Source organism: Molossus molossus, unplaced genomic scaffold (assembly GCF_014108415.1).
Source record: "Molossus molossus isolate mMolMol1 unplaced genomic scaffold, mMolMol1.p scaffold_m16_p_15, whole genome shotgun sequence".
NCBI lineage: Eukaryota > Metazoa > Chordata > Mammalia > Chiroptera > Molossidae > Molossus > Molossus molossus.
In genome coordinates, this window is record NW_023425350.1 from 70,603,155 (window position 1) to 70,623,750 (window position 20,596).

Sequence of the window (20,596 nt, forward strand, 5' to 3'; positions counted from 1 at the left end):
AGTCCCATTTGATTCTCTAGTCTGTTTCTTTGCTGAGACTTTCTGTTTTTAATTTTGTGTCAAGCATGTTTGTAATTGCTTGCTGAGGCTTTTATTGTTGTTGTTAATCCTCACCCAAGGATATTTTTCCATTGGTTTTTAGAGAGAGTGAAAAGGAGGGAGGGAGGGAGAGAGAGAGGAAAAAAAATCTGTGTGATAGACACACATAGACTGGTTGCCTCCTGCATGACCCCAACCAGGACTGGGGTTCAAACCTGCAATCTAGGTACGTACCCTTGACTGGGAGTTGAACCCACGACCCTTTGTCCGCAGGCCAGTGCTCTAACCACTGAGCAAAACCAGCCAGGGCTTGCTGAGGCATTTTTATGATGTTTGTTTTAATCTAACAGGTCATTCTAATATCTGCATCATCTCAGTGTTGGCATCTGTGGAGTGTCTTCTCATTCATGTTGAGATTATCCTGGTTCTTGGTGTGATGAGTGATTTTCAATTGAATTCTGGACATTTTAGGTCTTATGTTAGGGGACTCTGTATTGTTTAAATCTATTTGGGCTGGCCTCTGACAATACTCTGGTAGAGAAAGTGTAAGTTGGTGTAGGAAGTCGAGGCTCATCATTGGCCTCTTTGGGCAGGGGTTCTCAATACTGCTGGGCAGGAGTGGGGCTCCCCACTGGGGCTCCACTGATACCACCTACCTGGGAGGGGCAGGAGTGTCTCATTACTGCTCACCACATGGCCCACTGACACTGGGGGGTAGGGTTGAGTGGAGAGTGACCTCACGACTATTGGTCATTGGTGAAAGTCCTGACCCTCCATGCGGCCTCTACTGTCCAAACCAGTAAGGAAGGGAGATATGCCTGGTCTCTGGGTAGATTAGAAGCCTGGTCTCCCTACATAGTCTCCATTGATACTGCTGGAGTGGGATAGGGAAGGGGTTGTTTTGGAAAACCCTGTCTTTCCCTGGCCGGTTTGGCTCAGCAGTTAGAGCGTCGGCCCGCAGACCAGAGAGTCCCGGGTTTGGTTTTTGCTAAGGGCACGGGCCTCGGTTACAGTTTGTCCCGGTTGGGGTCATGTGGATGGCGCCCAGTCAATGTTCCTCTCTCTCTCTTCCCCTCTCTCTCCCTCCCGCTCCATCTGAGGATAAATGCCAAAGTATCCTCGGTGAAAGTTCTGACCCTCCATGAGGCCTCTACTGGATAAAAAAATAAAAAAGAAAACCCTGTCTTCTCACTTGACTTTCTCCGACTCTACTCCAGGGTAGGAGTTACAGCCTGGTGAGGGTGGAGGTGTAGACACCACACCCGGCCTCTGTTGGTTTGGATAGGGCTGAAGGTTTCTCCCATGGTCTTTGTCTGGAAGAGGGTGGTTATTACCTAAAAATGTTGTATTGTGAGGCTGTTTCTTTCCTAGTCCTTTGGGTGAAAAGAGCAGACTTTTCTTGGGTATTTTTTTGTTTGTGCCTGTGGTGTTTCTGGGTTGCTGGCTTCCTCAGAACCCAGTGTGGGACAGATGAGGCAAAAGGAAAACCCAGGGGACTCAGTACTGTGCTTTCTTCAGGTTCCCTGGCCCCAGCAGCCTGTATCCTCTCTACCCTTCAGAATCGTTTTGCATTGTTCTATGTATGGTGTCCGGGGTTTTAGCTGTACTTCGAGGAATAGGGAAGAGTACTCCGCCTTTCCCATGACATCCCTCCTTTTGACACTGAAGTGACATGTCAAGTTGTGTCAGAGGTTTTGGCATACCTAGGTTGTTTGTAACCAGTCAGGATTAGCCACCAAGAGGAACGCTCACTTGTTCCCCAGAGAAGCTGCCAAGGGTGTAGGTAGAAACGACCAGGCTGCAAGCTTCATCCAGCTTTGGAGAAACTATAGTTTTTAAGTTGGGGAAACACCAGTGTTTAATTGTAGATTACAGATTTGAGAGTGGATGATAGATATGACTAAGAATATAAACTATGGAGTTAAACATTTTTATTTGTCTCTCTGTTCTAAGAGCATGTGGGAACCATGGGAGAACTGGATTCAGAATTTTTATTTTTTTTAATTATATATTATCTATAGTTAGCTTTTAGTCATTTTTAATTTGATGTAACACAGGACATCAGAGAACCAACAAAATAAAGAATGATAATAATTGGGATTTGGGACAAACCACTTCACCCTTTTCAATCTGTTTCTTCATTTATATTTTAAAAACTGTGATACCTACTTGAGAGTGGCTAGATTAGACAGATAATGGGTACAAAGTGATTTGTAAGCTATCAAGTGCTATATAACCATTATGTATTGTTCCTAGATTCCTTTGTATGACCTGTCCATCATGTATGCCTTCTGCTGATATAGCCCAATAAAAATGACTACAAATATAACGAAATGTGTCTTTTTATCTTTTGTAAAATAAATTTTCTTAAACACCAGTTAAATCTGTATCTTTTGAGATGATCATGTTTTTCTTTAACCTGTTAATGTAGTAAATTACATTCATGGATTTCCTAATATTAAGGAATAACAGTATTCCTGTAATTTACCCAATTTAGTGATTTTCTCACCCTGGAAGAATCTGTGTTCCTTGAATGCTTAGTTGCATTCACCTGGTGAACTGGAGTTATTGAGTGTGGTGTGTGTTTTGATTGGTTGTGGAGGCTATTCAGATGTCCTATTCTTAAAATTTTTTGTTAGGTTTTTCTAAAAATTAATCTTTTTTATCATTAATTGTGCAAACTACTTTCATTTTCTTTGAAATCCCTGTTTTATCTGTAGCTATGTCATTTTTATTCTCAGAATTGCTTGTTTATAGTCTCTTTTTTTCTCTTGATTGCATTTCCAGAGGTTTGTTAATTTTTCTAGTCATTAAATGAACTGACTTTTAGGTATCAACTCTATTGAAGTATACTTTACATAAATAAAATTCACCCATTTAAAGTGTCTTACGAGTTTGACAAATGTAATACCTATTTAATCACCACCACAATTGTGTGTGTTTGGGGGGGGGTACAGTATAGTTTCTTCCCTCTGCCTCCTAAATTTTGTTGACCTTTTGAAATACTCAACTCTTAGTTTCATTGTTTTTTCTATTGCTTATCTATTTTCTATTTTATTTATTTCTGCTCTAATCTTTATTATTTCCTTCCTTCACCTACCTTTGGACTTCAATTGTTCTTCTACTTCCTTGGAGTGTAAACTCAGGCTGTTGATTTGAGATCTTTTTAAATATGGTTATCTACTACTGTGAACTGCCTTCTTAGTACTGCTTTAGCTGCACCCCATAGGTGTTGGTATGTTGTGGTTTTGTTTTAATTTGTCTCAAAATATTTTCTAACTTTTCTTGTGATTTATTCTTTGACCTATTGGTGGTTCAAATGTGTGTTGTTTGCCCTGGCTAGTTTTGCTCAGTGGTTAGAACATTGGCCAATAGCCCAAAGTGTCACGGGTTTGATTCCTGCTAAAGGGCACATACCTGGGTGGCAGGTTCGATCCCCGCCCCCATCGGGGATTATATGGGAGGCAACCAATCGATGTGTCTCTCTTACATCAATGTTTCTCTCTCTCTCCCTTCCACTCTCTCTTTAAAAAAAAAAAAAGGCAATGGAAAAATATCCTCTGGTAATGATTAACAAACAAAAAGTGTGTTGTTTAATTTCCACATATTTGTGAATTTTTGTTTTCCTTTTGCTACTAATTTCTACTTTCATTCTGTTGTGGTTGAAAAATATACTTGGTGTGATTTCTTGTTTTGTTTTTTTTTTGTTTTTTGCTGTTCAGTCAATAAAAGAGAAACTTTAATGAGGCCCCAGGGTCTGGGGTTCAGGCAGAAGGCCGCCCTGTAGGCTGGAGATGGTGGAAGAGGGGCCTTATTTAACCTTCTTGGGGCACAGGTTGGTGTGGCCACATGGGGGTGCAGGTGGGCGAAACACTGTGGCAGATCATCTTGTCGCAGGTGTGCTGCTGGGCGAGCTGGCGGAGGGAGGGCTCGATGCCACCCTGCAGACGGGGCACCAGGGCAGGTGGCCTCTTTCTGAATATTGTAGTCTCAGAGCGTGGCCACCTCCAGCTGTTTGCCGGCAAATTCAGACCCTGCCGGTCAGGCGAGATGCCCTCCCCGTCCTGGATTTTAGCTTTGACATTCTCAGTGGGTCACTGGGCTCAGCCTCCAGAGTGATGGTCCTGCCAGCAGGGTCTTCACGAAGACCTGCATCTCTGCTCTGCCCGGAGGCTTCTCCGCCACCTCGTTGAAGAGCTCCTTGGTGTGATTTCAGTCTGCTTAAATTTGTTAAGACTTGTTTTGTGACCTAACATGTGATCCATCCTAGAGAATGTCCCATGTTTATTTGAGAATTGGAATCTCTGAGTTCAGCCTTTTTTTTTTACCACTTTGTCCAACAACATTATTCTGTTCATTGGTGTTTTGTCTCGGTCTCAGCCTGTGAGAAGGATGCATGGATTAAGAATGTAGAGACACTCACCTGGGCCGCCACTGCTGTGGGACCTCCCACAGACGCTGTCCTGACAGGGCCAGTGCTGTGGTCGAACAGCCTTTGTGGTTCTTACTATGCTTGTGGTGTGCACCTCAGCACCAGCCATCAGGGAACTGGAAGAAGATTGATTTCTCACAAGTCCTGGAGGGCAGCAGCACACCCGAGGGCCGCATGGAATGTTCATGGGGAGAGAGAGGAAGAGTAGGGAGCTGGGGCTCTGCCTTTACAGGGGGCCAAGAGTGGGGTGCCTAGGGCTTCACGGGTTTACTCATTATTGGCACATTTTAAACAAAAGAGCCAGAATTGGGGTATGGGAAGGGGGAACCAGGGTCACTGAAACAGTTATTTAGGTTACCCAGGGTTTTCTAAAACAGGACTTAATGGTTGTGGTGGTCTGGCTCTTTGTGTAGCTGGCTATGTGTTTATTAGAGATGAATGCCTTGGCAATCAAAAGCCTAATGTCAGGTACTACATTATAATAAATAAAACAGCCATGGCCAGTTTTGCTCAGTGGTTAGAGCACTGGCCCGCGGACCAAAGAGTCACAGGTTGGATTCCGGTCAAGGGCATGTACTTGGTTGTGGTTTGGTCCCCAGCCCTTGGTCGGGGTCGTGTGGAAGGCAAAATCGATATGTCTCTTTCGCATCGATGTTTTTCTGTCTCTCTCTCTCCCTCCCTCTCACTCTGTCTGAAGATAAATGGAAAAATATCCTTGGGTGAGGATTTTTAAAAAGCTTAATGTCAGGCACTTAGACTACAGTTAGTTTTCCAAAAATGTTTCTTTCAGTTCCTTGTTTCTTATTAATGGTTGATTAGGATAATCCAATGCAGATATTTTGTGTATTTCTATTGCCAAAAACTCTGTGGACTATTAGTGTTCTTTTCAGTACTGGAGACAGTTATCAGCATTTTAAAATCTAATCCGATTAGACAGCCAGTTAGAACTCACAGAATCAATTTAGAAAACTCACCCTTAAAATTCTGTTTTTCTAGAACCATTCTTGGTACCAAACTCTGTATTAGTCAGGGTTCTCCAGGGAGAAGCGGAACTCACCGGGCTTAGGTTTTTCTTGAATGGTGTCTTTATGTTTGCCCCAGTTCTTGATGTGTATTTCCACTGGGTATAAAGGTCTAGGCTTCCTGTTATTTTCCTCTCACCACTTTAATTTTTTTAAATACATATTTTTATTGATTTTTTAGAGAGATATAGAAACATCGATGTGAGAGAGAAACATCACATCCCCTACTGGGGATCGAGCCCGCAGCCCAGGCATGTGCCCTGACCAGGAATCGAACCAGATCTCTCAATCTACTGAGCCAGATCATTCGGACTCTCCCAGCGCTTTAAAGATGCTCTTCTACTTTCATCTGGCTGAGGTTTTTCCTGACTTCATAATGAGTTATGAGCCTAAGTTTTTCTGATCTTACCATGAAATACTAGTGTTCAAAGAAGAATTGAATAAATTCATTTTTAAAACTAAAATTTCCTGGACCACACAGGAAATATTACTTCAAATGCCAAACCCTACTGGGAACAGGTCTATGATTGTGATTTACTAGGGAAAAATCACCTCATCTCCAACTTCTATCACCAAATATGGGGGTTCAAGACATTGGAGTATTCCTATGGACTCCCCTTTTTGGTGGTCAGTGTTACTGTCTACCTCCTGTTTCACTGAGGTCTTCGTCATACATGGAGTCCCAGATCTGCCTCACCACCCTGCTTCAGCCACGTCCTGCTCTCTGGCCTCAAGTGGCTCTTGAATCCCAAAGTCTCAGGTTGTTAAATTGACATGTAAGGCAGAAAATTTCTGGTTTAGTTCTTAGAAATGCAACATTTTATTGACCCAGTTGTTTTCACAATGAAACAGTTGCCACCACAATTATTAATGTAACAGGAAGAGAGAGGAGGCCCTTCCTTCCCTCCTTCCCTTCCTTTTCCTCCTACTAAAATTCCTTTATTTTTGTCTATGAATGTTTCTCCTTTCTGAACTATTTGAAACTATATTGATGACATCATGATATTTCATTTGTAATGTCATGTATCTTATAAGAATATGTAACAGCATGTATCTTGTTTTGTATCCTGAGGATATGTTTATTGATGAGAGAGAGAGAGAGAAACATTGATGTGAGAGAGAAACATCAATCAGTTGCTTCCCATATGCACCCCCACTGGTGATTGAACCTGCAACCCAGGTGTGTGCCCTGACCAGGAATCAATCCACAACTCTTCAATGCATAGGACAACTATCCAACCAACTGAGCGACACTGGCTAGGGCTCAGTATGTATCTTTTTTTTTTTTAAATCCCTACCCGAGGATATTTTTCCATTTATCTTCAGACAGAGTGGGAGGGAGGGAAAGAAAGAGAGAGAGAGAAAGGGAGAGAAGGAGAGAGAGAGAGAAAGAGAGAGAGAGAGAGAGTGATGAGAGAGAGAGAGAGAGACCGATTGGTTGCCTGCTGCTTGACCCTGACCAGGGCCAGCAACTGAACTGCAACTGAGGTACATGCCCTTGACCAGAATCGAACCCAAGACTCTTTGGTCTGTGGACTGATGCTCTAACCACTGAGCAAACTGGCCAGGGCTCAGCTTGTATCTTTTATGAGCAAGTACATTCTCCAACTTATTCAACTCAAGATATCAAGGATTTATACATTATCCAACATATGGTCAATTTTAATTTATCTTTTAGTGATTCTTAAATGTTACAGCTCCACTGTCCAGTTTCCATTCAGTAGTGGCACACTGCATTTATTCATCCTGCCTCTTAAGTTTCCTTTGCTCTAAGATGGTCCTTCTCATGATTAGATGCAGATTAAGCATTTTTGGCAGTAAATATACACAGATGTGTAATTCTCATTAAGTCACAGGCAGAGACTCAAGATGCCCATTTGTCTTGCTTTTCCTAATGCTGAGTTTGATTGCTTTGTCACATGTCCAATTCCCTCATTATAATTAACAGTCTATCCCTTTGGACTTAATAATTGTATGAATGTCTTGTTTCCCAACAGCCTTTCATCTAGTGTTTTTGGACCTCATTGATGATCCTTGCCTGAATATTACATTAGTACTTACAAAGTGGTTTTTTGATTCTGTTATTCCTTCTACATTTAGTGGCTGGCGTTTTTATGAAAAAAAGAACTTTCTGTTTCTACCTTCCCAGTGGGTTTTTCTGTTTGTTTGTATCACTATGAGTTCATGGATTTTAAAATTTTTTTATTTTAATTGAGATTTAACATCCCTAACATGTTTAAATCTTCAGTATGCGGCATGATGCATTTTTACATGTGCAAAAGCCCATGTAACAACCAACCAGCTTTAGTCGAGATACAGAACATTTCTCATTCCCAAAGGTCCTTCCCAGTCAATCCATCTCCCACTTCATCTTCCCCACTTCTTAATTCCCTGTCCTCTAGTAATCACTGCTTTGTTTTCTGTCATCCTGGACTAGTTTTACCTGTTCTTGGTCATCATTAAAATAACATCATATCATTATCATGTGCAGCATTCTTTCCTATCTGGCTTCCTTGCTCCATATTTTGTGTGATTGAACCATTGGTGCATGTATCAGTACTTTGTTCTTTTCAAAGAATCTATTTTTATTAATTTCTTTACCTTCTTTTCACCCGGCCTCCCAACACCCTCCCCTCTGACAGCTGTCAGTCTGTTCTGTGTATTTATGCTTCTGTTTCTATTATGTTTGTTAAGTTATTTTATTTACTAGATTCCACAATAAGTGAGATCGTATGGTATTTGTCTTTCTCTGACTGGTTTATTTCACTTAGCATAATACACACCTGGTCCATCTATGCTGTTGCAATAGGTAAGATATCCTTCTTTTTTGATAGCTGAATATTATTCCTTTGGGCAAATGTACTACTGCTTTTTTATCCACTCATCTACTGATGGGCACTTGAGTAGTTTCCAGATCTTGACTATTGTAAATAATGCTGCAGTGAACATAGGGGTGCATATATTCTTTCAAATTACTGTTTCAGGTTTCTTTGGATATATTCCCAGAAGTGGAATCACTGGGTCAAAAGACAGTTCCACTTTTAATTTTTTGAGGAAATTCCATGCTGTTTTCCACAGTGGCTGCACCAGTCTGTGTTCCTACCAACACTTGCTGTTTGTTGATTTATTGATGATAGCCATTCTGATAGGTGTGAGGTGATACCTCATTGTGGTTTTAATTTACATCTCTCTGATGATTAGTGACATTGAATATCTTTCATTCTTTTGGCATCTCTATGTCCTCTTTGGAGAAGTGTCTATTCAAGTCCTTTGCCCATTTTTAAAGGGTTGTTTGTTTTCTTGGTGTTGAGTTGTATAAGTTCTTTATATAGTTTGAATATTAACCCCTTACCAGATTATCACTGGTGACTATGTTCTCCCACTCAGTGGGTTACCTTTTTTTTCCCTTTTAATCTCCACCAAAAGATATGTTTATTGATTTTTAGAGAGAGAGGAAGGGAGAGAGAGAGAGAGAGAAACATCGATATGAGAGAGAAACATTGATCAGTTGCCTCCCATATGTGCCCCTACTGGGAATTGAACCCAAAACCTACGTATGTGCCCTGGCTAGCAACCATTTTTGGTGTATGGGGTGATGCTCTCACCAACTGAGCCACCTGGCCAGGGCTGGGTTGCCTTTTCTTTCTTTTTTAAAAATAGATTTTAATTGATTTTTAGAGAGAGAGAGATAGAAACATTGATGAGAAGGACACATCAATTGGCTGCCTCCTGCACACCCCCAATGGAGATTGAGCCTGAAACCCAGGCATGTGCCCTGCCTGGGAATCGAACCGGTGACCTCTTGGTCCATTGGTCAATGCTCAATCACTGAGCCACACCAGCTGGGCCTTTTTGTTGTTGTTGTTGTTGTTGTTGTTGTTGTTGTTAATCCTTACTCGAGGATATTTTTCCATTGATTTTTAGAAAGAGTGGAAGTGAGGGAAGCGAGGGGGAGAGAGAGAGGGAGAAACATTGATGTGAGAGGGACACATCGATTGGTTGACTCTCGCAGTTGGGGTGAAGGGATCGAACCTGCAACTTAGGTATGTGCCCTTGACTGGGAATCGAACCCGTGACTCTTTGGTGTGCGGGCAGATGCTCTAATTACTGAGCAACACTGGCCAGGGAAGTTTACCTTTTCATTTTCTTGATTATTTCTTTTCTCTCTGTTTTGTTTTGTTTTTTTATTAATCCTCACCCAAAGGTATTTTCCCATTGATTTTTAGATAGAATGGAAGGGAGGGAGGGACAGAGAGAGAGAGAAACATGGATGTGAGAGAGACACATCAATTGGTTGCCTCCTGCACGACCCCAACCAGGGCTGGGGATCAAACCTGCAACCCAGGTACATGCCCTTGACCAGGAATTGAACCCTTGAACCTTTGGTCTGAGGACAAATGCTCTAACCACTAAGCAGAACCGGTCAGGGCTGATGATTTCTTTTGCTGTGCAAAAGCTTTCTAGTTTGATGTAGTCCCATTTGTTTAATTTTTTTCCTTTGTTTCTCTTGACCAAGGAGATATATATAAGCAAAAATATTGCTATGAGAAATATCTGAGATTTTACTGTCTATGTTGTCTTCTGGGATTTTTATGGTTTTATGACTTACATTTAAGTCTTTAATTCATTTTGGGTTTATTCTTGTGTATGGTGTAAGTTGTTGGTGTAATTTCATTTTTTTGCATGTATCTGTCAAGTTTTTCTCAACATCATTTGTTGAAGAGACTGTTTTTATCCATGTATGTTCTTGCCTCCTTTGTTGAATATTAATTGACCATAAAGGCATGGGTTTGTTTCTGGGCTCTCTATTCTGTTCCATTGATCTGTATACCTGTTCTTATGCCAGCACCATGCTGTTTTGATTTCGATGGCTATTTAGTATAGTTTGATATCAGGTAGTGTGATACTTCCAACTTTGTTCTTTTTTTTTTTTTTTTTTAAGATTGCTGAGGCTATTCAGGGTCTTTTGTGGTTCCATATACATTTTTGGAATTTTTGTTCTAGATCCATGAGATATGCCATTGGTATTTTATTTTATGATTAAATTTTTTGTTTATTGATTTGACAGAGAGATAGAAGTATTGATGAGAGAGAACATCAACAGGCCACCTCCTGCATGCCCCCCACTGGGGATTGGGCCCACAACCTGGGCATGTTCCCTGACCAGGAATCAAATCAGTGACCTCTTGGTGCATGGGTTGATGCTCAACCCCTGAGCCACACCAGCCAGACACCATTGGTATTTTAATAGAAATTGCACTGAATCTATAGATTGCTTTGTGTTGTTTGGACATTTTATATGTTAATTCTTCCTATCCATGAACATGGTATATACTTTCAATTATTTGTATCTTCTATTTCTTTCTTCAGTACCCTATACTTTTCTGAGTGCAGGTCTTTTACCTTCTTGGTTAAATTTATTCCAAGGTATCTTATTTTGTTGTTGTTGTTGTTGTTGCAATAGTAAATGGATGATTATTATTATTATTATTATTATTTTGTTAATCTTCACCTGACTATATTTTTCCATTAATTTTTAGATAGAATGGAAGGGAGGGAGGGAGGGCGGGAGAGAGAGAGAGAGAGAGAGAGAGAGAGAGAGAGAGAGAGAGAGAGAGAAAATTGATGTGAGAAAGACACATCGATTAGTTGCCTCCTGCATGACCCCAATGGGGGCCGGGGAGTGAACCTGCAAGCTAGGAACATGCCCTTGACTGGGAATCAAACCTGAGACCTTTCAGTCTATGGAGCAATGCAGCAACTGCTGAACCAAACTGGCCAGGGTTGGATTATTTTCTTAATTTCCCTTTCTGATAGTTCATTATTGGTATATAAAAATGCCACTGAACTCTGAATACAAATTTTATATCCTGCTACTTTACTGAATTTATTTCTTAGTTCTAGTAATTTTTTTGATGAGTCTTTAGGGTTCTCTATATACAGTATCATGTCGTCTTTGAATAATGACAGTTTTACTTCCTCCTTTCCAGTTTAGATGCCTTTTATTTTTTCTTGTTTTCTGACTGCTGTGGCTAGGACTTCCAGCACTATGTTTAATTAGAGCAGTGAAAGTGGACATCTCTGTCTTGTTCCTGTTCTTAAGTGAAACACTTTTGATTATTTTCCCATTGAGTATGATGTTGGCTGTGGGTTTATCATATGGCCTTTATTATATTGAGGTACGATCCCATTTTGATGTGAGCTTTTATCATAAGTAGGTGCTGGATTTTATCAAATGCCTTTTCTGCATCTATTGATATAATCATGTGATTTTTATCCTTTATTTTATTTATGTGATGTATCACATTTATTGATTTGTGAATATTGTAGCAACCTTGCATCCCTGGAATAAATCCCACTTGATCATAGTATATGATATTTTTAGTATATTGCTGGATCCTGTTTGCTAATATTTTGTTGAGGATTTTATTACCTATGTTTATTAGGGATACTGACCTATAATTTTCTTTGTAGAGTCTTTATCTGGTTTTGGAATTAGGATAATGCTGGCCTGATAAAAACAGCTTGGAAGTCTTCCTTCCTCTCGAATTTTTTGGAATAGTTTGAGAAGAATAGGTGTTAGTTTTTCTTTGAATGTTTGGTAAAATTTGCCTGTGAAACCATCCAGTCCAGGACTTTTGTTTGCTGGCAGTTTTTTAAATATTTTTTTATTACTGCTTTATGTCATTAGTTGTAATTGGTCTATTCAGATTTTCTGAATCTTCCTGATTCAGTTTTGGAAGATAGTATGTATCTAGAAATTTATTAATTTTTCCCAGATTGTCCAACTTATTGGCATATAGTTGTTCATAATATTTTCTTACATTTTTTTGTATTCTGTGATGTCCATTGTTACCTCGCCTCTTTCATTTCTGATTTTATTTATTTATTTGGGTCCTCTCTCTTTTTTTCTTGATGAATCCAGTTAAAAGTTTGTCAGTCTTGTTCATCTGTTCAAAGAACCAGTTCTTGGTTTTACTGATCTTTTGTATCTTTTTTTAAGTTTCTATGTCATTTATTTCCACTCTAATCTTTCTGATGTCCTCCCTTCTACTCACTCTGGGTTTTGTTTTATTTTTCCAGTTCTTTTAGGTATAGGGTTACATTGTTTGCCTGAGATATTTCCTGCTTCTTGAGGTAGGCCTGTAATGCTATGATTCCCTCCCAGCACTGCTTGTAACACTATAATTCCCTTCCAGGAAAGTAGCTACTGGTGCCTGGATGAATTCCAACAACATGTGGAGTGAAAGAAGTCACAATGCTACAGTGCATGTTATATGATTCCACTTATGTGAAACTGGAAAAGATACACTGATCAGTAGTGATGGAAAATAGCAGTCATTGCCTCTTAGGGGAGGGGCCCAAGGGGACTGTCTAGGCTGATGAAAATGCTCCTTATCTTGGTTGGGGTGTGCAGTACACAAGCATGTGTCTGTTTGTCCAAACTATACAGTTAAGCCCTGGCCAGTGTGTTCAGTGGTTAGAACATCAGCCTGTGCACCAAGGGGTCATGGGTTCGATTCCTGGTTGAGGGCACGTACCTGGGTTGCAGGTTCAATCCTCAGCCCTGGTCAAGGTGCCTTTTGGAGGCAACTGATCAATGTGTCTCTCTTTTTACCCCCCTTCTCCTCTTCCACTTCTCTAAAAGTCAATGGAAAAAATATCCTCAGGTGAGGATTAACAACAACAACAACAAACACAAAATGAAACAAAAACTTTACAGTTAAGATTTATGCATGCGCCCGGCTGGTGTGGCTCAGTGGACGGAGCGTCGTCCCATGGACTGAGAGGTCCTGGTTAGACTCCCGGGCAGGCCACATGCCCCAGTTGCGGGCTTGGTCCCAGTGAAGGGCCGAGAGGCAGCTGTCCATGTTTGTCTCTGACATCGATGTTTCTCTCTCTCTCTCCCCTCTTTTCTCTCTGAAAAATCAATTAAAAAAATTTATAAAAAAGATTTATGCATGCAATGTATATAAAATTTTTATAAATGTATATAAATATATGTGAGTTATGTATGATTTATGCCTCCGAATTTAAAAAGAAATAAAAAAGGAAGGTAGAGAATATTAACACCTGGCAAAGACTTAGGGTTAGCGGACTAGATCACATTAATTTAACCTCCAGGATCACTTTGGTGAGAGGGGAAGCAGAAGACCTCTGTAGTGTACTGGCCCAGGACCTTTGGTTTTCCATTTTTAAGGATTTTGGAGCCTTTTAGGAACTGTCCTGTAGTTCCCTTCAGAGTCTCCAGGTGGCAGTGCTGTACCAGTCAGGGGCCTGGGAGGGGTCAGATCACAGGTGATACCTGTGCTGTCAGGCGCCAGGGAAGAGAACTGGTTCTGCTGCGCCATCTTCACTCCCTTCTGAGCAAACAATATTACTCACCATGATTTCCTACTTAATCCACCAGGCTTAGCTGAAAACGACTTTTATCATTTTCCAGAAATTATATCTGGGGTGTAAATGTGCCGCCACTGCAGGCAATCATGACAATGTGCTTAAGATGCCTTTAAAAACTGGGTGGAGGAGGAGCTAGTTCCCATGTAACTTCCCTGTGTGCCGGCTGTGTGGTGTGGTCCCCTGGGGAGGAGTTTGCAAATGTCTAAATGATTCACCTTCTGTGGTTCCTCCCTCACAGCTGTGTCCCCAGGGTTCCATTGATCAAAGAGCCCGCTACCCTGATAATCGCTGACATCTGTGGAGCATTTGCCATGCTGCAGGAACCGTTTCAAGTGCTGGGGGCACTGGGGAAGGCCCTGCTGGATGGCGCAGCCGGAGGCTTAGCCTGGAGAACTGCATGAGGGTCCTTGGGTCAAGACACAGGTGTTCAGTGGCGGAGAGATGCAGGCACCAAGGGCTGTCATGCCGGGGGCAGAGACGATGTCGAGGTCTGTGTCCAGGGACAGAGGTGTGGCAGATGTCACTGGAGTTTGTAGTTGATTCTGAGAGGAAGTTTGACCAGCGTGTGAAGATGCCCAGGGGGCCTGGTCCACCGTGGCTGTTTGGTTAGGCTTGTCCAGGTGATGCTTCCGTGACAGGTTAACTCCCGGTCTCAGGCCTAGGCCAGCAAGGATTGATTTTCACTCTGGTCAATGTCTGATGCTGGCCGGGGCTGGTGTATGTGTATGGGAGTGGGGGGTGGGGGGGTGTTGGGTTTGGCAGCTCTGCCAAGGCTCAGGGGTCCAGGCTGTGGGAGGTGCCACCATCCTGTGACATAGCCATCTCGACGTGTGGCCTCAGGGCCCCTGGCAGGGGAAAGGAGTCGTGGACTTCACCCCTGCTCTGCTGCTTTAGCGGAGAAGTAACTCACTTCACTCCTGCTTCGGGCCCATTCACCAGAATTAGTCACATGGCCCCGCCCAGCCACAAGAGGGGCTGGGAAACCTAGTCTCGCTCGGTCTCCAGACAGGACCTGAGATGGGGTGGATGAGCGTGGAGAGATTCCTTTGGAGCAGTGGTTGGCAAATGCTGGGGACAGGACTTTATTGGGGATGCAAGTTGCCCAGAAGTATTTCAAGTCAGGGAATGTTATGGCCAGATGGTCACCTGTGAGCCATTCTTCGTGATGGTGTGGGCTCGGGGATAGGTCTGCCTTTAGCGGGTGTGGAGGTGCAGAGGCCCAGGGCTGCTCCCAAGTGTGGCAGGTGCTGTTGGATGGCAGGATTTTCTGCCAGAGAGAGAGTCAGCGGTGTCACCACTGTGACCGGAACAAAGGCCACTTCTCCCTCAAAGCTTCCAGGGTGCGCCTGGTTGCCCAGCATCCACCCAAGAGCAGCTACGTTGGCCCCTGAGGCTTCTTGTTGGACCTTTGGTTCAGGGGAACCTGGAGGCCCGGAGCTGGCCTGGGAGTTCTGCTTCGCGCCCAGACCCTGCTGCCTTTGCACCGCTGCCCTGGGCTGCCCGCTGCCTGCGCCGACCGACGGCCCTGCGGAGTGCTCCGGTCTCTGCACTCGCCTGGGTCCCCCCTGTGCACCTGGTGCCTGCGATGCTCAGCCTGCTGCCACCCCTTGATGCCAAACTCTGTCCCCTGCCGGTCTGTCACCTCATTGCCACCTGCTGACTCTGAAATGAGTGTGTGTCTGCCCCCGTGCTTCCTGTCTAGCCCCTGGTTTAGCCTAGACCCCAGTTCTAGCTGATTCCCTACGCTCTTCCCCACTAGGCCCCATCCTGCCGACCCCATAATTCCAATGTGTCACCTTCTCCCACAGTGTGCCCCGCCTGACCATCCTGGGGCAGTCTGTGCGTCTCCATGGTGGTCATTTATCCCCCGGGGTCAGCCTTCACCCGCTGCCCCTCCATCAGAGCCTCAGTGTTATCAGCTCCTGGTGCTGCGCCGGCTCCCAGTCCCGGGGGCACCGCAGTCCCCGCTCCCCGAGAGCTGCCCAGAGCTGCTGTGTGGTCCCTGTGCTGCGTCACATTTGAGCATCACAGAGGGAAACACGGGCAAAAGGGAAAGGTTTAGGTTTGATAAGCACAGGAGTCTATTTATTTCTTTATTTTTTGTTAATCCTCAACGGAGGATATTTTTCCATTTATTTTTAGACAGAGTCGAAGGGAGGGAAGGAGGAATAGAGGAGAGAGAACAACATTGATGAGAGTCACATCAATTGGTTGCCTCCCACACGACCCCAAATGGGGTGAGGAACAAACCAGGAATCGAACCCAAGACCCTTCGGTCCGTAGGCTGATGCTCTAGCCGCTGAGCCAAACCAGCCAGGGCACAAGAGTGTATTTTGATACAGTTTGTGGACAGATGTTTGTATTTTCTTCAGTTCTATGTAATTTGATCCTAAAATGCTTTCACTACTTGGGGATTAGGAGAGCAGAGCATAAATGATTGGCACGTAATACCTTATTCTGCAGGTTAAAGGAAACCAGACACACTTTCTGAACTCTGCTCTGAGAGCAAAGCCATCTTCCCTCAAATGTGCTTGGGACACCCAGGGTGGCAGCAAGGGTGGGCTCCACCCAGTGTCCCCGCTCCCCTTCCCCTGAGCAGACCCTCAGAGCACCTGGGCCACAGAGCATGTTTCCCGGCCCCTGCAGCTCAGTCCGGCCTAGGGGTCAAGGTCTGGCGGTGAAGTGTACATTCAAGGTCTGGGAGTTGCCTCAGCCTGGAGGGATAGGAGCCCTTCCCAGCCACCCTAGCTTGGAGTGTGCATGTGACGACTAGCCCTCCAGTCGCCACCTTTTCCATGAAGCAGTCATGAGGTCAGAACGGCCTCAGGATGCTGGGGTGGAGGGAAGACAGAAGGAGCCTGGTGGTCGCTGCTTCACGGAGCTGCCAGGGCAGCCACAGAACGCCAACCTCCAGGCTTTTACGTGATGTGTGGTTTACCTACGGATGTTTTGGGTTTTATGACATATTCAGCTGAATCTGATTCTAACACATGCCCCCTTCTGCGAGAGTTAGAGTTTATATTCACAAATTACAGACAGCAAGAAGCTGTGATGGAAAGAAACCTGTCATAGGCAAAATTCTAACGATGTCCCTTGAAGATTCTTGATCGAATCAAACACTACTCTAGATACTATAGATGGGACTTTGCAGATATAATTAAGGTGACTAATCAGCTGACTTTAAGACAGGAAGCCAATCCTAGAACATCCAGGTGGGCCCAGGGGGGAGGGTCCCTAATCACAAACTCAGAAGCAGAAGAGCCATCCAGATTGACGAGGTACACAGGGCGGGAGAAATACACAGACAGGAAGTTGAAGCCATTCCTAGTGTGAGAAGGGTTCGCTGCACCATTGTTGGCTGTGGAATGTGAGGGCCGTGTGCAGGGAGCAGGGAGCAGCCTCTAGAAGCTCAGGGTGGCTCACACTGACAGCCAGCCAGGAAACAGGGACCTCAGGGAATTGGATACTTTCAAACACCTGAAGGAGCCTGGAAGTTGATTGTACCCTGAGTGTCAGGTAAGAGCCCAGACCTCGACTGCAGCCTGGGGAGACCTGGAGACCAGGAAGCAGCGAGCCCATGGGACTCTGGATCACAGATCTGGGGACAATAAAGTTACTGTTTTAAGCCACTCAGCTTGTGGTTATTTGTTTCAGCAACAATAGAAAATGGATAGAGACCTGACTCCCTTTATCCAAAATATTAAACTTTTGGCAAAATGACACATGTGCATTGATTTAAAAATGAAACTGATACCATTGTAATTGACCTAGTTATTAACAACAGGAAAGGAGGGGGGGTGCAGGCCAATAGTAGAGGCACCTCCTTCGTGCAGCTTTGCCAGGAAGCTGCAATTTAACACTCTCCAGGGGACCATTGGTCGGTTCCCCACAGATCGCTGGGGGAAGGGACTGGACGGGGGAGAACAGACACATGCCCAGTAAAGTCTGGGTGACATAGGTACTTGTCTGTTAGTCACACCTGGGAACAGGTCATTGGCCAGAGCAGGCGTGGCCACTGCAAGCGAGGAAAGACTCGAGATACTTAATCTCCTAAACAGTTCTTGATTTGCTCTTGGTTCTCTTGGGACTCCTGTTGCTCACGGCCATGTGGACTCCACCAATGGACCGATGGACGGCAGCTAGCCTGATGCTACACCGGACCCAATTCCAACATGGAACGGAAACTCTGGACTCTGGCTTTGCTTTTAACTCTACTGAATCCCCAACTGCACCTTTTCCAGGACTGGATTAAGGGAAATGGGACCTTGGAAGCCAGAGATGTGATTCCACACAAATAAAAATCACTCATCATCCCGCGCGAGTCTCAGAAAATTCTTTTTCTCCAGCTATCGTAAGGACCCAACCCCAGCACCCAGTGGGAAAGGGGACACCCCCCTTCCACCGGTAACAGAACAGTGTGAAAGGGTGATATATTCAGCTGATATATTCAGCAGATAACAGCTGATATACTGAAGATCAGCAAAGCCGTCCCCTTTCTTCTGTGCCCAGTCACACTCCCCCTCTTGATTCTGTTTTCTGGTACCTCCGTGTTTCTGCAGAATGAGCTCACGCGGCTCCAGGTGTGTGAACTGTAGACACTGCAGATGCACTTTCTGTGGTGAGAGATGGAAACTGAGCTCTTTAGACCATGCCCCTCGTTGTCCCTCATCACCCGAAACACCTGCGTGCTGAGTTAATGCTGCATTCAGGGCTAGCCTGACCGGTAGTGGACTCAGACCGAATCCCCTTTCTTATTCTGTTATATAGTTTCTTATTCTGTTATATAGTTATATATATTGTTTGATAACTTGCAAAATTTACTAGACATATATGGTTAATTATTTCCAAATAGTCCATCAAGCACCTTCTGTAGCATTTTCCTTTATTCTAGAAACCCACCCCCCAGGTCCCCTCCTCTAGCCTCACTCACTGCTCTTCTCCTGTCTGGCCGGTCAGCGGTCCTGGGCCCTCTCTTGGCCTCTCTTGGCTTCACTGTTCCTGATACTGTTTCCCTGTATTTTTCTTATCCGTGGCTTGTTCCGTCATTTTGGGGGCAGCACTTCTTTCAGGAGCAGTTTTAATCCCTCACAACAGAAAGTGAACCCGCAATGTCTCTGGTTTGTAACCCTGGAGCAGCGAAGCTCACTCTTCAGAAGCATGGAGATATCAGAAAACAGGACGGGGGGGGGGGGCTTCGCTGGTCTTCAGTATAACCCCGTCCACACGGCTTCAGTTGTAAACCAATGCGCACGTGTTATCTTGCCAAAAGTTAAGTATTTTGGATAAAGGGAATCAGGTCCCTGTATCCGGTGCTATTGTTGCTGAAACAAGTCACCACAAGCTGAGTGACTTAAAACCATGTAACCTGACTGTCCCCCGCTGTGGGTGAGGCGCTGCTCCCCTACCCACCGCACCGGCGGTCACTGCGCGCAGGGTCCCCCGCCCTCACGCCCTTCCTTGCTCAGCTGTGTTCTGCACTAGGGGGCAGGGCTCCCCTCACCTCTGCATGGGGGCGCCACCTGCTGTCCTCCATGTCAGAGGCCTGCAGCTCTTTGCCCTGCACTGGGGTGTCCCTGACGCAGTGTCCTCTGCTTTTGGAGTCACTGCTCTACAGTCCCATGTTTTTAAAGAATTGCTCCAGCGTCCTCCGCATCTGTCCCCTCTCCTCCGCATCTGAAAGGCTCCGTCCCTGCGTCTCTGTTCAGAGGGAGCGCCACCCCTCTGTCTCCTGCACTCGGAAACACTGCTCTGTTGTCCTCTGCCCTGGGATGTCACTGCCCCAGCATCGTCTTAATTTCAAGTCCTCCTCCCGCTGTCCTCTGCGTTGGAATGACCAGCTGGAGCGAGGCGGGGACTCTCACTGTGGCACAACTGCCTGGGTCACCGGTGCTGTCCATCCTGCCGGCACTTTAGTCTATCCGCAGAAGCTCCACTATGGCCCTCCTGGCCCCAGCTGTCCCCCCGGGAACCACACAGGCTGCCCAGACCTTGTCAGGGAGTTCTCTGCATCTCCAAACATTTCGGGGGTAGGTGTTACCCCCAGATACCAGCTGGCCTGCAACCAACTGGAGATTGATTCCCTAAAGGTGTTTCTGGAGCTCATGCCCAGGCTCCTCCCTGCTCCCCCCCCTGGAGCAGCTCAGGGGCCAGTTCTCTTCCTGCACCCCCTGCCCACACACACTCCCCAGACCTGTCTTGATCTGGTCCCCAAAGCTGCCTGGTGCAGCACGTAGAGGGGAAGGTGGGGTGATTGGCGGCAGGGGAGTGGAACCCTGACAGCCCCTCCCATGCCCCTACCGGAGGCTGCAGGGGTGCCGAGGTGGGGCGCCCTGCCCCCGGGAGAAGACCCATGAGAGCTGGGAGTGCCCAGGCCACCTGGCCCATCAGAACCCCCGGCCTACATCCGTCCGAACCCCTCCCCTGGACATGTGCCTTTAGTAGGGCACAGCCTGGGCATCAGCAGGGCTCCTGGTGGGCCGCCAGTGCCCCCAGCTGTGTGGAGGCTTCGTCCTGCTGGGGCTGCAGCCCAGCTCCCATGGCACCTCCCCCGCCCGCAGACGGCAGCTCTTCACCCTGCCCGTCTGGGGACTGGCATCTTGTCGGGAAGGGACGGCCTCCTGTGGGACCCAGCAGTTCTGCCGTTGTCCTCGCTCGTTGCATGGGGAGGGGTGTGTGACTCAGAAGCCCCGGCCACCGTTTACGT